Source organism: Paralichthys olivaceus, chromosome 22, assembly GCF_024713975.1.
Source record: "Paralichthys olivaceus isolate ysfri-2021 chromosome 22, ASM2471397v2, whole genome shotgun sequence".
Classification (NCBI taxonomy): Eukaryota; Metazoa; Chordata; class Actinopteri; order Pleuronectiformes; family Paralichthyidae; genus Paralichthys; species Paralichthys olivaceus.
In genome coordinates, this window is record NC_091114.1 from 14585394 (window position 1) to 14592500 (window position 7107).

Consider the following 7107-nt stretch of genomic DNA (forward strand, 5'->3'; position numbering starts at 1 on the left):
GTTAATTTAGTTTTACCACCCAGCTGCACCTAAAACTCAGAAAACACTTCACACATCACATTCCATCTTCAGTAACAAACTCAAAAACATCATGTTGAAGTTTCAACCATGAAGAATCCTCCTTACTCGAGAAACAGGATGTTTGATTCTTCATCATTTCCATTTAAAGAAGTTGTTTTGGTTCATTCACTGCTGCGTGACCTTGGATTACGATCTCTGTTTACACTTTTTTATGATTATATATTTTATTTTTATGCATTTGTAACATTTGTTATTAGTTTATGGTTATTATGGCTGGAAATACAGTATGTGGTCTATAGGAGAGGGAGTGTAGAGGAATGTGGCAGTGGCTTTTGTAGGTCACCCCAAACAAAGCATAAGGGAATGAACCACACTCACACACACTCACACACACACACACACACACACACACACACACACACACACACACACACACACACACACTACAGGCTGGCAGAGCTCTCTGAACCCCCACAACTAATCTACAACCATCCTGTTAGGAAACAACACACTCCTGAAACACACTCACACACAGGTGCACAGTCGAGTCCACATGTTCCTTCTCACTTTTACTTTCAACACACACACACACACTGAGGACGAGATCAAGAAGGAGTTCACATGAACAGGGAGGCCTGTGGTATTTGTTGGCCTCAAGTGGGTCACACACTCATTTCCACACACACACACACACACACACAACAAATAATCATGCAGCTTTCATCAAGGCAGGAAATGCTGCTTTTAAGCTCCATGTGTTTGAGTTAAAAGTAGTTCACACACACACACACGTACACACACAGACACACACACAGACACACACACTTCTTTTGACATACCGAAACATTAGCAAAAGAAACAAGCCTTCGCGCTCCAAAAACTACAAACATGGTCGAGATTTTACAAATCCTGAAAGAATCCAAACAACAACAGTGGAAAGATTTGTCTCTCACACACACAAGAGATAGAGGATGAATGCACTGAAGAAAGAAGGGATGAAGAGAGGTAGTGAGGGAAGAGAGGAAAGGAAGAAAGAGGACAACTGAGGGAAATAGTAAGGAAGCAAGAAGGTGGGAATAAGAGAAGGAAAGATGGAAGGAGGGCACAATAAAATAATTAGAAAGGAAGGAGAGACCAGAGGATAATGTGAAGTAAAGAGTGAAAGAAAGAGTAAAAAACAGAGGGGGGGGGGCAAGGGTGAATGAAATGATCTTGCAGAGAAGAAGAAAAGAAGAAGACGGAGATGTTTGACAGGCAAGAGAAATGGAGTGGAGGAGGAGAGAAAGAGGAGCAGTGGGAGGGAGTGATTAATGAACCAGGGAGGAGGAGAAAGAGAAGGAGAAAAAGATATTGTGTCTGAAGCTCTATTGTGAAGAACCAGGACGAGAGAGAAAGAAAGAAAGAAAGAAAAAAGAGACAGAAAGTACATGAGAAAAAAGAGAAATGTAGAACAAGAGAAAAGCAATGAAAGCATAAACAAACAAGAGAAAGAAAAAAATAAAGAAACAACAAAAGAAAGAAAGAACGAGAAAACAAACAAGAGAAAGAAATAATAAATGATTAAACAAGAAAGAAAATCAGAAAGAAAGAAAGAAATTCCTTGCATACAGACTCCATCATAAATCTTTTCCTTCTCTTGTGAGGTCAAAGGTCAGAGTGAAGATAACATCACTGACGTCTGTGTTCGATAAAACTTCAGCTGATTTGTTCTAAAAAAGAAAATGTTGTGAGTAAGAAACCAAACTGTAGGAAAACCACACCCCGAGAGTGATTCAACGATAACCCTGCTGTGTTTTCTTAGTTTTCTGAAGTCGTTTCCTTCAGTTTCCCAGTCGTGACTTCTAAAAACACTGGATCTCCAACGGGAGTTCCTGATTGGATGTCTGGATGTTCGGCCTCACAGGAGGCAGCTCATATTTTAGCCTTGTTTGTGTTGGGTGATATTTAGGTGGAAGCAAAAATAATGTCAAGGGCAACCAAACTAAAATTAAAAAGCTTACAAACTTAAATTAAAAAATCCTGCTGGGTTCAGAGGGACTATATCAGGAATCCCAGCACATTTAGCCTCACACTGTGACCCGGGCTGAAGAAAATACTCTTGTGTGTCTGGAGAGAAGCCCACCCACCACTGCTAAAAATAATTCCTGGGGGAAACACTGTGTTCATGAATATTTTTGACTTTTCCTCCAAACAGCCCGTGTCCGTCCTAACCGATGACAACGAGACAACAGATTAGTGCAAATGTCTGCAAGTTGTGTGGTTACCAGTGTCTTTAGCCATTATAGCTAAGTGAGTTGCACGTAGCATGGCAGCTCGTTGACGTTGGTGTTCCTCAGGGCTCCTGATTAAGACACTTCGCCTTGTGTAAAGTTTAAGCTTCAAATTCTGTTTAAACTAAACCAAAAACCCTAAAAAATAAGATCAAATAACAAAGAGTTTCACCGAGGATCCACCCGGCTGATCGTCCAACTATCTGTCTGCCTGTCCGTCCATCTATCTGTCGACCAGTGTATGTGTAGCCGTATTGTTGATGTTAACACAACCTCAGACAGACTGATAATGGAGCAGCTGGAGCATGAAATCACATAGAAAGACAGGGAGAGAGAGAGAGAGAGACAGAGAGAGAGAGAGAGAGAGAGACGGATAAAAAAAAGATGAGAGGACAGAGAGAGAGAGATCATGGGGACACAGAGAGAGACAGATAAAGAAAGAGGGGGATGAAATAGAAAGACGTGATGATGTACAAGTACAGAAAGAAATACAGAGCTGAAGAGAGAGAAAAAAGAGGGCTAAAAAGGAGTGAGAGGTTGGGGGTTTATGGCATGGGTGAGTATGACACAGGGTCACTATGAGAGAGAGAGCGAGGGCGAGCACGATGAAGAGAAAGAGAAGTGGGGGAGGGCGAGACACAGAGAGAAAGAAACAGACACCAAATTCATTGTTTTCATTGTCTAATTCGAACCACAGAAAGGGAGAGGATGGAGGGATGGGGGAGTGGAGGAGGGCGGAAGGCGGGGAGGAAGAGAGAGAGGAAAATGAGGAGGAACATGAGACGAGTTGAGAGATTCACACACATTCCTGCTTCAGTTCGAAAAGTTAGAGACTGAAAGTGAAACGAACCGAGTGAAAGAGACCGGTTCTGAACTCCCACTGTGACTTCTTCTAAACTTCTCCATCGTCGTGTTACTCTGCGATAATTCTTCCATCACAAGTCGGATTGTGTGAATGTGTCTCGTGGTTTTTGAATAATCTCGTTCACAAACAAACGGACAGGAGCGAAAACATAACCTCCTGGGCAGCGGCGCTTTGAAACGTCCCTGATGAGCGATGATGAGCCTTTAACGCTCGATTCACTTCAGATCAATCTTAATCTTAATCTGAGTGAGTTTCAGTAAACTGGACTGGTTCATCTCCAAGTGTCCATCTTTTCCTTTTCTTTGTAAAAATACATAATCCTGCAAATGGAAACTTGACGGACAGGTGGTTGTCTCTAATAAAACACAGCTGGCGACTGAGCAGCAGGTTACAGGCTTGTGTCCGGCCTGTTTCCTGATGACCACTGTGTACTCTGTCTCAGTCCCAGGCTGCGGCTAAATTTACTCAGTGTGGGTTACATGCTGGAAAAAAGGTTAAGAGCTCCTGATATAGGCTGCGTAAACACTCACATACTTTATTTCTGCTCCGGGTGCACTGACTCTTTTTAAGAATGGTTGCTGCTCTATTTATCCAGGAAAATGTTTCATGAGCATGTTTACGCTCATTTTTAACGACTTCCTGTTGCACATTCTCACACTCCCACACAGCCACAGAGCGCCGCTGGGCCGCTGCGCTGCAGACAGCACCGCGGGCCGGGGGGTCAACGCCTCGTACGATGGCACATTGGTGGTGTTTATTAAGAAATCAGAGGAAGTTTGTCACTACTTGTCCCCAATCTGGATGTTCTGGTCTGGTCTCATATCAGCAGCCGGATCCAATGGGCAGAACAGTCATTCTCAGTCGACTGCAGCTGAACGTCACTCGTGTCAACGTGAAAGAGTTTGTTCTCATGATGAACAGCTTCCTGTGGTTTACGCTTCGAACATTTAAGAAGCTCAAATCAATTATCTGTTTGGGGACAGTGTGCGTAGTGAAGCACCTGTTACTATTGTTCAAGAAAGGACTTTAGTTATGCTGTAGCTGTAACCATAGGAACGGCTACAGCTAACGTCCCTGCTGCGACTGTAGCTCGTGTCCAGAGTAAACAATATCAGAACTGTGGCCAAACAAAAAGTTATAGCTGGTGTCCATGCTACGTTTGGTCAAAGTTTGAACCCTAGAAACAAATGTTGCTGGGGACCAAGCTGTTCTTCTCAAGACTGTAACAATAGCAACGACTTTAGCCAGGTCTATGCTAAGCTATATCATCGCTACAACACTAGATAGAATGAGATATCAAACCTCCAGAGCTGCTGGAGTTTCTTATTCCAATTTTGAACTGCTCAAAGTATTCCACGGTACACTTTTAATTTTTCATATGATGATTTATTATATGATCTGAGCAATAACTAATATCATTTATATGACTGATGATTAAACATCAGATTTTTACTGGAAAAATCTAAATCTATTGACAAAATCCACAACGTTAAACTACTGAAAGACAAAACGTGGAGCTGCAAATACTCGTCAGGGCGACACGATGGTGACACAAAGGTGAAAACTGAAAGAGTCAAGTCATAAAACTTAACTGGAAGCAAAACAAAATATAAATATTACATTCAGAGTCTGGATGCACTGTCCCAACCAAACACACACCTCTCTCTCACACAGTAGTTGTTGCTTACATAGACGTTCTCTGTGTCCTGTAAACTGCAATAAGCCCAAACACACACACAGACACACCGTAAATCTCACCATAATACGCCCTCCGAGTGTATGTGTGTGTGTGTGTGTGTGTGTTTTATAGGTGTTGTAAATTTGGCTGCCGGCGTTGTTTTTATCAGCATATTCGCAAGCTGTTTAGCCAACGGTGCAGATGTCACTGTTACGACCACACACACACACACACACACACACAAACACACACACACACACGGCAAGCAAAGCAACACACGCATAAAGATGCTGCAGAGACAAACATGTACACACAAACACACACAGGGCATTTGACACTGTTTATACAGTGTGGTATGTGTGTATAATCCCATCTAAATTCACCTGTGTGTGTGTGTGTGTGTGTGTGTGTGTGTTTGTGTGTGTGTGTGTGTGTGTGTGTGTGTGTGTGTGTGTGTGTGTGTGTGTGTGTGTCTGGATCACACACGTGCAAGCCGACTCACCATTTGGATCTGCCTGCGTAAGCCTGTACAATTTTGTGTGTTTTTAAACATATGCGTGTTTGGTGCGCACGCATGCAAGTGTGTGAAGGTCAGCACAAGAGTACGTGTGTGTGAGTGTGTGTGTGTGTGTGTGTGTGTGTGTGAGTTTTATTTGATTAATGCTGAGAACCGTGGAGTGTTTAGAAAGAGGTCGCGACCTTTCAGCTTCCATTCAATCAGACACGGGGAGAGAGAGAGCGAGAGAGAGAGAGAGAGCCTCTGTCCTCTTTTTTCTAACCTCGCTCTCTCTTCTGGCTTTTTCTTGCCCCTTGAGAATCTGATAAGCCTTAGTCAGCACACACACACACACACACACACACACACACACACACACAACTCACTTGCTAATAAACCGAGCTCCTTATTTACCTGAGATGCCGCGACCACAAGCTTCACGACCACCATCACTGTTCTTCAACGCGATGATGCTGATGTGCGCGACTGTCCTCACAAGCATCATCGACAGGTTTGAACGCGTGCTGCACACTCGAGGGTCATTTCACAGACGTGATCTTCACGTCACCGAGCGGATCGGAGCTTCCCCACTTTGGAATCGTTTGACATTTATGATTAGTGTAATCTGAAAGGTCGAGTGAGTGAGTGAGCAGAAACCTACAACAGCTAACGGGGAAGCGCCACCGATCGGATGTTGCATACTTGTGTTTAGAACGGAAACATGGTGGAAACAGCGTCCCAGAATACTGTGCTGCTTTTTATAGAAAGATTCTTTTCGATTAAGGCTTCATCCACCCGACCAAGTTCTTGTTTGAAAATACTTTGGTATTCCTTCGGATACGTCTGGCGTCCACACAACAGGGAGGTGTTCAGAAACGATGACGCCGCTGGACAACAAAAGCGAAGCTGCTGATTATTGTGATTAAATAATCGTTGGCCTTCACACTCGTGGATCAGATTTCTGCAGCCAGGTAGAAAACCTCACAAGATGTTAAAGCAGATGATCGCTCCACCCGTCACATGTTCTTCTCATGTGCCGTGTAGCTCTCTCTCTCCGTCTCATATCCCCTGTATTGTCTTTCTCTGAGTCAACACTTTCCCCCCTTCCTTTTCTCCCATGTCATCTCTTTCCCTTCCTCCTCCTCCGTCTCTCCCCCCTCTATCAGTTAATTTGCTCTCTATCTCTCTCTCCTGTCTTTGAACCTCTCTTTTAGCCCCTGCGGCCCCAGCCAATTACACACTGTTTGTCCACCCGTTTTCAATAAAACACTGCCTCCCTCCCTCCATTCCTTCCCCTCCTTTTCTTCCTTTTTTCCTCCCTCTCTCCCCACCTCCGTCCACCCCCAACTGCCTCCATCCACTCCCGTCTTCCCTCTCCTCCACCTCCGCCCTCCCTTCGTTCTCTTTTTTCATTTTTAATTAACTTCTTTTGTAACTTGGAGCCCCCCCCCCCCTTCTCTTTCAACATGCCTCTTGCACTCCCACACTCACGCTTGTCTTCTCATAAGCACACACACACACACACAGTCCGCGTGAGCGCACGCAAACACACATGTAAACGCAGAGTTAAACATGCTATTTACATATCAATTACTGGCAGACACCGAATCAATGATTAATGTGGGCGCAGATTAGCGCCAGGCCGGCTAATTTAACCGCTATCTGCTGGTGTTTAACTGCCGTGTCCGACCAGTTACACATTTTACACATTAAACTGAGATTTGAAGGGTTTTTACTTGAAGTAAATTGATTCTGATGACGTTCCGTCTTTGAATCA

General features: G+C 43.9%; 1 protein-coding gene across 2 annotated transcripts in view; it reads right to left on the bottom strand.

Moving 5' to 3' along the window:
• dachb (dachshund b) overlaps positions 1 to 7107 on the bottom strand; it is a 56371-nt gene that overhangs the window by 37433 nt on the left and 11831 nt on the right. The window lies entirely within an intron of this gene.